Source organism: Doryrhamphus excisus, linkage group LG14 (assembly GCF_037039965.1).
Source record: "Doryrhamphus excisus strain RoL-2023G ecotype Guam linkage group LG14, RoL_Dexc_Guam_v1.1, whole genome shotgun sequence".
Classification (NCBI taxonomy): domain Eukaryota; kingdom Metazoa; phylum Chordata; class Actinopteri; order Syngnathiformes; family Syngnathidae; genus Doryrhamphus; species Doryrhamphus excisus.
The window spans coordinates 8,301,699-8,311,823 of NC_136370.1; the positions used below are offsets into that span (position 1 = coordinate 8,301,699).

General features: G+C 38.3%; 1 long non-coding RNA gene across 2 annotated transcripts in view; it reads right to left on the reverse strand.

Annotated features, from left to right (window-relative positions):
• LOC131140765 (uncharacterized) overlaps positions 1 to 9,197 on the reverse strand; it is a 52,598-nt gene extending 43,401 nt beyond the window's left edge. For both annotated transcript variants that reach the window (XR_013629789.1, XR_013629790.1), the window contains exons 1-3: positions 8,730 to 9,197; positions 8,398 to 8,486; positions 6,551 to 6,650 (exon numbers count right to left, since the gene is read on the reverse strand). This is a non-coding gene — a long non-coding RNA (uncharacterized LOC131140765). The remainder of the gene's footprint in view (positions 1 to 6,550; positions 6,651 to 8,397; positions 8,487 to 8,729) is intronic.
• Positions 9,198 to 10,125: the final 928 nt, after the last annotated feature.

The following is a 10,125-nucleotide window of genomic DNA, read 5'->3' on the forward strand; positions in this document are numbered from 1 at the left end:
GAATGGTTGTTTGTCTATATGTGCCCTGTGATTGGCTGGTGACCAGTCCAGGGTGTACCCCGCCTCTTGCCCGAAGACAGCTAGGATAGGCTCCAGCACCCCCCGCAACCCTCATGAGAATACACTGTAGAAAATGAATGAATGAATGAATGAACAAATTGTTTTCTGCACGTAAACCTATAATTGTAAACTATAAATACATGTTTTGTGTTAACATTGCTGGTTTTCTGCAACAATAAAATTTCTTATGGGAAAATTGATTCAGTGAGATTCCTTTTCGGTTAGAGTTGGACCTTCCGGAACGAATGACAGTAACCAAGGTTCCAATGTACGTACCAAAGGTTGGCGACTACTTTACTGTTTTTATGTTTCATATTTATGATTAGTAGCTATCGGTGAAAAGTTATTGTACTGGATGATGCAGTTTTATAATGGTTATAAATATAATTCAATGATTTTTTTGTAAATGGCTGAGTTTGAGCTCAAACTCAACTTTTGCCCAAAATGTTCCACTGTGAAAAGTCCTTAGCCTCATCTTGCCTTTGACCATTTTTCCCTTTTGTTGTTCAACACAGAAGGGTTGTAATACAACTCCAACAAAACAAAAAAGGGGGAAATATGGCTGAGGGAAGAATGCTGGTTATGCTCTTATGTGGGGATGATTCCATCCACAAACTATGTAGCGTAACATATAAACAACCATATGAATTGAATATTCTATTAGCATGCAAAGACCACAATGGAAATAGGTCTGAGCATAAGGGCTCTGATGGTGTGGTTGCAGGTATTTGCTGCATCCCGTCTCATGTTTCATCGCATGTATGTCTTGCATAGTTACCCCGTAATTTAACTGTAACATACTAACCACCGCAGCCCTATATAACCACAACTATTTCATGCTTAAGTGTGGATGCATTTATGAAGTCACTCATCCTCTACAACCGCACAAGAGGGTCTTTTGCCTTTTGCGTGCAACCTTCAACAGTGTAAACAAACACAGTCACGTATCAGTTGTCAAAATCTTTGACATATAAACACTTGAACTCTGTTATTAAGAATATTGGCACTCATTGCCAAGGTTTCCAGCAATTACGCTAAAGAATGTGTTTATGTGAAATTTGCTGAAAGATGTTTTTTAAAAGGCCACGTGCGAGACAACAAAAAGACGAAAAGACGGTGGATGAACTTTCCCATCAAAGCACAGTATAATCTGCAGGATATGCTGCTCATAAAAAGAAAATGGCAGCCCTTAGCACCTAATAAAATGACAACAAATCAACCCGCATTCTCGTGGCTCGGGAGGAAGTGAAGGTTATGGAGGGTAAACAGTTGAAGCATGCCAATTGTCTCTATCCTTATATGGAATTGTCAATATTATATTTGATAGCGTGTCAGTGTGGCATCTGTCCTTTTCATTGATTTGGTTAAGTTTTAAAGATTGCAGACTCACCACAATCCCTGCACAGTCTAATGAGTTCCAGTACAAAAATCCTGTCTACTGTCTGGAAACTTGATAAAAGATAAAGAGGGATTGCTGTACCTTAGATACCTGAGAAGTAGCAAAATATGACAGCCGCATAATGCAGTGCAGTTTCACGTAACTGCATATTCAAAATACCATGCAGTGTTAGACCTCCATCAAGTGTGCATGCTAGGTACAAGAGCCCGCAAAAAGGATATTTTTTGTATTATATCTGTGAATTTTCATTTGTATACAGATAATTACTTCATCTTCAATTTTGTATCAGATTGATGTTGGACCACATCAAGTGGTCAAGTTAGTGTGGAGCGAAAACAAATACACACCATCAGGCTGCACTGCAGTGTGATGCATATACATGAAAAATATGATATGGATTTTTTGATTATCAAAACATGTAAGTGGATACTCTGTTGACTTGCCATTACAGATTTCCACAGCCTAAGTTATTATATATTTTATAGCCCGGTTATACTTGTCCAAGTCGGTAGGTGTTAATGCAATGGTTTAGCGGTACAAAACACACTCTAACGTCTTTAATATTTGGGTTATAGAATTGACTTTACAGATTTAACTTTACAAATGTAAACATTTTCCAAGATAGTTACTACTTGCCACCAGAAGATCCGCCTGACGTGTGGCTACTTTGCCCTCGGTAAAGTCAATTACAAACCATCAGACATGTATTTCAGTTAAATTCATACTTGCAGCCGTATTGTCTTCCGTTAAAAGTCAATAGTTTGCAGCTCACTGTCTAACATGATTAAATCCCTGAAATACAACATTTTTTCCCACCACCACAGTCAAAGACTTTCTTCTTGTAGTGTCACCTAAAAGTCATCCCTTTTTACCCAAACATCAGAGTAACCAAAACACCCCCTATTGACCAAACAATGTAATAACAAGTAGAACAAAAACAGAAACAAATCTAATACAATTTTGGCTATAATGTATTATTTTTACTGTCACTCTACATTTGTTTTCAGCACACTATTACAATACCACAACAGTATTACTCTTATTATTGTATTTCCAATGACTGAATGGCTGTACCCCATCAATGATGCATATGTGTCATTCCTGCAGGAGATCCTGAGGCAACTGAGGTAACTGTCAGCCTTTTGCTACATCACACAGTACACCAGGACCAATCAGAAGCTGTCATCCCAGAGTGGGAAAATAGAACAAAATCAAACCCCTCAGCACTGAGTCTTTACCCATTGATTCAAGGAGAATTGGGACACCACGTGATTTTTGTGAACGCGAATTGTGAATACAATTAGGATTCAGCCCATATTTCGGCCTTAAACCTGGATTGAACAATAGCAATTGAAGAGAGAAGATGAAGCCTCAAATTTAATAATTCCAAAATAAAATTGACATTTTTATGAGCATATCAATTACCTGTGGTTTTTCACCATGCGCTGGTGGTCCGAAAAAATAACCATAGTCTGCTTTACTACATATACAGTCAACCTGTAATTTTGCAATCCTAATTTAGATTGAATGTATATCATTAGGATTCCTGCGTAATTTGTCAGAAATAAGGAAAATGTATTGCAATATTAAGAAAAGTGAACAAAAAATCTTTTAAATCTTTCATCTGCACCAAAATTAATTCATTCAACATTAGGGTTGGGTATCTTTTGAATCCTGATTCGTCTTTTCGATCTTAATTCCAAAGGATTCTTGATTCTATGAATATGAATAATAAGAATGGCATGAGAGAGATGTCTTTTATTGTTTGACTCACCTGATTCTGACTGCTTGGAAGAAGTCCGAATTAGCGCATCGAAGATGGGGCACTCACACTATTACTTCTGGTATTTAATCACGTTCATAGTCAGATCTGATTCGTTAGATTACCCCCATGTCGTCAGGATGTTACATTGTTGGTCACATGACATTTTTATGTGATGCAACTTCAAGATTGATAGTCAAATCAGACTCCTGGGAATCGAGTCGTTGAATAGTTGACGATTCGTCAAGACACCCCTACACCCTCATTTGCATAATATCATTGTGTTCCAAATGCACTAAGCCGACTGCTCTTTTTTTTATAAAGCTAAGCCAAACGTTTTAGCCTCGTCTTCTTTGTTGGTGTTCACGGCTATTCTTTCTGGTTGGCAGACAAGGCTATGAGACTTGGAATCAAAATGTGAAAATTTGAACAATCCAGGGAGAATTGGAATGTTAGTCCCAGGTCCCATCAATGCTAGGCACCCAACCTTAATTAACATCTTTCTGAATACCTCTTTGGCAGAATCTTGATACATTTATAATACAATTTTGTAATGGATCTCATTAGAATGTGCCGGTGTACCCACTATTGTGAACCCCAAGTGAAGACACAGCATCAGGACCAACCAGGGGATTTCATGGTATCAGCATTTGTGCCCCCCATTGTACAACTACAGTCTCTAGAAGTGATGTGATAAGGACAATACAGTACGTGAGACAAATGAGGGGTCAAGTGCAGGGAATGTGCAGTCGCACAGAAACCATATGGAGAGGGAGACATGAACCCAAAGGGACCGGTCAGAAAGACAGCTTGCATGTGGGAGGCGAGCATACCGGATAGTCATTAGTGCAGTATGCTGGACATATTGTTCAACACAAGTCAATGCAGTCAGCAACTCTTTGTTATTATGCAACACATTTATTAAACTCACAAAAACAGCACTCTCCTCTTACTGTCTGATGCATTTTTACTAATCTCACTTTTCAACAAACAAGCAGAAAATGAAGTAAACCACAATTTTTATTAATTATTTTTAAAAAGGCTATACATTTGACCTACCATGATGTCAAAGAAAAAGTCAACAGAACTGCTCTGATTTAGTGACGTCTAATGGTGTTTACCAAATTTTGGGGTCATTCGCCAAAACACACTAAGATTACAGTGGGGTGTTTTGTCAAGCTATTGGAGCTGTGCGAGAAATTTCAGGTCAAAGTCACAACACTCTGCGGCTTAAAGGAACACATTCACACACACTCTCAAAAGGAAAAACCACACAAACCAAACCCAAAACCACACATTCGACAACAATACGACAAGCAATTGCTATACAGGAACACCACAAAGTCAATACACATTCATTGACATTCGACAACAATAACGCCACAGCACAAAGGATTGCTAGACAGGAAGATCTGGAATGAAGAACACATATCCACTAGACCAACTCGACCAGTGTTTCCTATCCTTTCCACAGTCCACAGTCCCCTTCAGACATTTGACCTGAAGCCATGTACGCCCCAAATCCTGCACACTTAAAAAATGTATCTTAATTAACTTGAGCTAGTCAACATAGTCCATTGGTTCATTCATTTTGTAGTAATTCTGGCCAAAAAAGATTGGTAATGGTAATGGTTTTATTTCATTTGAACATGCATCAGATTACAATTGAGTGCATCCCATAATCAGTTCACGGTTCCACATCTCCAAAAGGAGTAGGAAGAAGCAAAGCTTATTAAATCCTACCCCTCCATCTGGTACTTTTACAATCAGTAACTGTTACATTTGTTTACTTCCTGCCTTTCTAATATAATTTAAGTTTGTTTTTTATTTATTTTATTCATTTATTCATTTTTGTCACGTACTGAAGTCCGAGGTGATATGGCCATATAATGACATGTGTATTTTGCATGGTGACATTCAGAAAAAAGTTTTACATGAACACTGATATAAAGATAAGTCATCATCCTACATATGTTTTATTCCACTATGACGTTGACATCCTTCCCTTTGAATGTCACTTTTTTGTCCACTCACGATGGCTATGGTTTAAGTCTGCATATTTATTCATTAATTCATTAATTTTATACCGCTTATCCTCATGAGGGTCGCGGGGGTGCTGGAGCCTATTCCAGCTCTCTTCGGGCGGGGTACACCCTGGACTGGTCGGCCAGCCAATCACAGGGCACATATAGACAAACAACCATTCACACTCACATTCATACCTATGGACAATTTGGAGTCTCCAATTAACCTAGCATGTTTTTGGAATGTGGGAGGAAACCGGAGTACCCGGAGAAAACCCACACATGCACAGGGAGAACATGCAAACTCCACACAGAGATGGCTGACAGTGGAATTGAACTCGGGTCTCCCAGCTGTGAGGCCTGCGTGCTAACCACTCGAATGTCGTGCAGCCCCTCTGCATATTCATTTCATACCAAATTGAAGGGAAGTTAATCACGATAATCAGTATGATAAGCAAATGATAATGATAAGCAAATCAATATCACATGATTTGGGCTGCATGTGCATGTTTGGGTGGGTTTACTGTGATTTCCAAGTGTCCGTGAATGCACTGGCAACTTGTGCCTGAGGAGTTACGTGATGAACCTGAAGGCACCATTCTGAGAGAGAGAGCTAGCTCAGCACTGATAGCAGTTTGCTAGTTTTTATCCTGCTTGTTCAGTATGAAATGTCTACTATCTGACTGGAATCTTTCCCTGGTGGCCCAAATCATAAAGGACCACTACATCCTTCTTAATAGTATCGGAAATACATAAATACAATGATAAATCCTCATTTTCGGGTGAATCTTAACTCACAGTGACAGGTTTTCACCGCTGCGCCTTGCGGGAATTAATTGGAACACCAATATAAATTAAATCTTCAAGATGATTCTCTTAATGCACAAAATAACCATTTAAAATTACTTATTTGTTGGCATATGCACACAGCGCAATGAACAACTTGACCCTCTGTTTCCTTTCTGCTCCATTCTCCTAGTGCCGTAAGGCGTTTAGTTGCACTTGTAATTTTGAGTGTTACACACAAATTGTTTTTCACTTTTATTGATATACCCTCATGACAATTGGTATGCTCCACTTTGGGAATCGAGGCACTAGACGACATTAACACCACAACACAGAGGACTACTGAACAAGAAGATCTGAAAATGGAAACCTTTCACCACACAGACCATAAATGACTGGAATTGGGTAATTTAACTATATTTCATTCCGTTACAGACAGTAAAATGTAATGCATTATTATTGAATCGTCCCAACAGCGTCAAACTCTGTAACTTAAAAAGTAAAATAAAATAATCTTACCAGCAATGCTCACTTCCAACATCTCCAACTTGCACACCGTCTCTGCGTCATCTTTACATCCACACGACACTTCATTCTCCACCAATCACAAGCGAGGCACCTTCAGGGACATCAGCACAACACAATGATACAGCAAGCTCTCAAACAATTTGAATGTTTTTCCAAAAAGTACTTTGCTTGGCAACTAGTTACATTCATGCAGGAGTAATTATGTTATGAATGAAATTACTTTTTGGGACAAGTAACTAGCAACTATAGTTACTTTTAAAAATGTTGCCCAACAAATCATAAAAAATTATTACACCAGCCTTTGTTTCTTCGGTTTGTTTGTTAACATTTGTTTTTACAAATATAATATGAACAAAAAAAAAAACCTCATAAGAGTACTTTTGTCACGGTTCGGCTTCATTGCTTTAAGGTTCGACCCCAGGATGCAGAGAGCAGGACCAAATGCAGGTAAATAATATTTATTCTGTGCAATAACAGCAGCAGAAGGAAAAGCAACTCAGGTAGCAAAACGGACAAACGACAATGATCCCACGCAGGGAGAGGCACACACCTGAACTAAATAGACAGCACAAATTAGGGACAGGTGTGGGACATAAGGACAACCAAGGCAGACACGGGGAAACAGGAAGTCCAATACAAAATAAGAGTGTCCAAAAAGGAAACTAAAGTCCAGACAGGGAACATAGACAAACTGGGCGTGACAACTTTAAGAGTATATATCTAACATTTCCATGGTTTTCTTGATACTAACCAAAATCACTTTAGCTTTTACATCAATAGCTATAGCTTTGTACGTCAAAAAACAATGCTTTTAGGTATTCCATGTTGTCATATTTACTGTTTCCCTAAGGTAAGATAAATGCTACCAATCATTGAAATTCACAAGGAATTGAGGAAACAAGGCTGGTATAATTTTTCCATAACTGTATTGTTGTATTACACTGTAAAAGAAAATTGTTCGCCCCTAAAAAATTGTTCGCAAGTTTGCACATTTGTGTTTGCCTAAAATATTTGTCCTGTATTCTGATTAGAAGTATGTACAGGGAAAGCTTGGTTATAACGTGTTTTTTTGGATAACATCAAAAATGTCTCGGTTTATGTTCATTCTCCAGTTAGTGTTCAATCTGGGACGTTTTTTGTCGTAATATTAATACACTGCGTGGGTTCAACTGTGTTCTTAATGTATTTTTATCACCAAAACGTCCATCCTTGTTAGCATTCTATTCGCTAGCGAAAAATGCCAACCAGAAACATTACGTCACTTATCTATGATATCATCAGCAGTTGACTCTCAAACATGTTATAGTTTAGTAAAATGGGAGTTGTACAATTGTTTTCTGCATGTCAAACTATAGCTTTAACATTTTTGGCCTTCTGGAACAGATACATTGGATCTACATTATCTCTTAAGGGAAAAATTGATTTGGTTAGTGTCCGTTTCAGTTAGAGTCAGACCTTCTGGAACGAATAAATAATACCAACAAGGCTATACTGGACTAAAATCATACATGTGTCAATTATTACTTATCCAAAAGCAGAAGCAACTATACCTCTAAATTGAGTGTAAATATATTTATTTGGTAGAATGTGTTTCAACAAACACTATTAGTCAGATGATAACTAGTTAGAGCTTGTGATGGCCGGTTTGTCTCGGTTAGACCGGTAAGCCTGTGGGTTGTGTATCAAGTGTACTGCGTAAACATAAGCAAGTGGTATCAGGAGAATCTTCAAGAGTTAATTTAAATAAAGAGACATAGCTAGAAAGCGAGGGAGAGTTCATCTGAGTTTATAAAAGTGCTGATTAGACTAGCCTACGGGATGCTGTCACTGCTCCTCACCTCAGCTGCCCTCTCGCCCGCTGCCTGCGGAGTAACACTGGCCCCTGTCGGATGGAGACGGTACTGCATCAACTGGCACCAGAGGGCTTCTATGGTGAAAAACTTGGTAACTATATATACACAGTATATATTATTTTAATGGTAGTTAAATTAGTAGTATCTCGATATTAAGAAAACCTATAAACATATGACATTACACAAGGTAGGTTTCACATTATCTTCAGCACCGACACGATGACCAATACAATTATAGACCACTAAAAGGTTATCCTGGGTTGCCACGGCAATCACACATCGACTCCATTACATCATCGGGATTTCCTAGCAGTTACCTTAAACTGTAATAACTCAAGTCTCCCCTTCCGTCTGTCACTCCAGTGTCAGCTCAGGATAAAAACATTTTTGGGAAACACCAAATGTCTTGTTTTTCCCGGAAATCATCCCCACATCCGATCCGCAATCGGCTTCAACGTTTCCCCTCCTGTGAAGGTTTTAATACTCTCAACAGCAGTGGGGGATAAGCTAGTACAGCCAACTGTTACACAAATACTTCAAAGCAGAAGTACACGTACAGGAAGTGGTTTAATTGAATACGAGTATGTGTTAGACTATATTTTTTTTAATAGCAAACTTTGCTAAGCATTCTAGCAGGCTGAATCATCATCACTTTCGTCAACTTTATAAACATGTTACAGTGGTACCTTCAAATGTGAGCGCAGCAAAGGAATTTGACAGTTTTGGGAAATCCAAGCATCAAAAGTTGCACATAAACGTAGCACAGTTGAAATGATTTCTGATTGATCCTGACAGTAAAGAGCAGGCAGATGGGCTGAATGCTAACGTTAGCTTTGTTACTTGTATCGTCAATGTTAGTCATTTTACATGCATGGTTGATAATGGTGTTAGTATTATGGTGATTGGTAGACACTAGAACAGATCAATTCAATTATTTATGCAGGAGATTGTCTGGAAAATATATAAACAAATGGGAACGCCACCTTGTACCCAAGAGGTTGGCTCCCCTTGGAAGGAAAGGTCTTTTAGTGTCTTTTCTCCATGCTTGAACTATGCTGGTGCTAGCAACTCGGTGGTTTGTACGCAAAAATTACTATTATAGGTTCTCAATAGCATTTCAAATGAGAAGGGTGTGAAATAAAAATCGGCCCCAGTGAATGGGCATGAAGAAAATTGAGAACCATTGCCATACAGGGACCTGGGGATAGGAAAAGTTCAAGGAGCACATTGAAAAGAGCAGTTAGTCTCGTATGACCAAATCTTTGGGCTCCCCCTTGTGTTCAAAATGACTCATTACAAGTAAGGCTGTTCATGAGATTAGCTCTTCAAGTAAAGCCAACATGGATGCATGGTTGAAAATATATATTCAAATAAGCTCTTTATTCATTCTATATCATCATTGTACACCACCAGAGACAGTGATAGGAGCACACAATGGGCATGAACATTGCAGTGAAGATGATTTAACAGTAAAAACATGAGTTCTTTCCAAAATCCTTTTGCCGAGGGTATGAATGGAGAAAGGGGGACAAAAAAATATGATGTATGTGCCAGATTGACTTTTTTTCTTGCTAAGGAAGTTTTATTCTGTACAGGACAATTTGTACAAAATTAATCTAGATAATATATATATATATATTTAACACTACATGAAACAAGGTAAATCATATATACAATATTAAATGAATCATATAGTACAGGTCACATACAAAA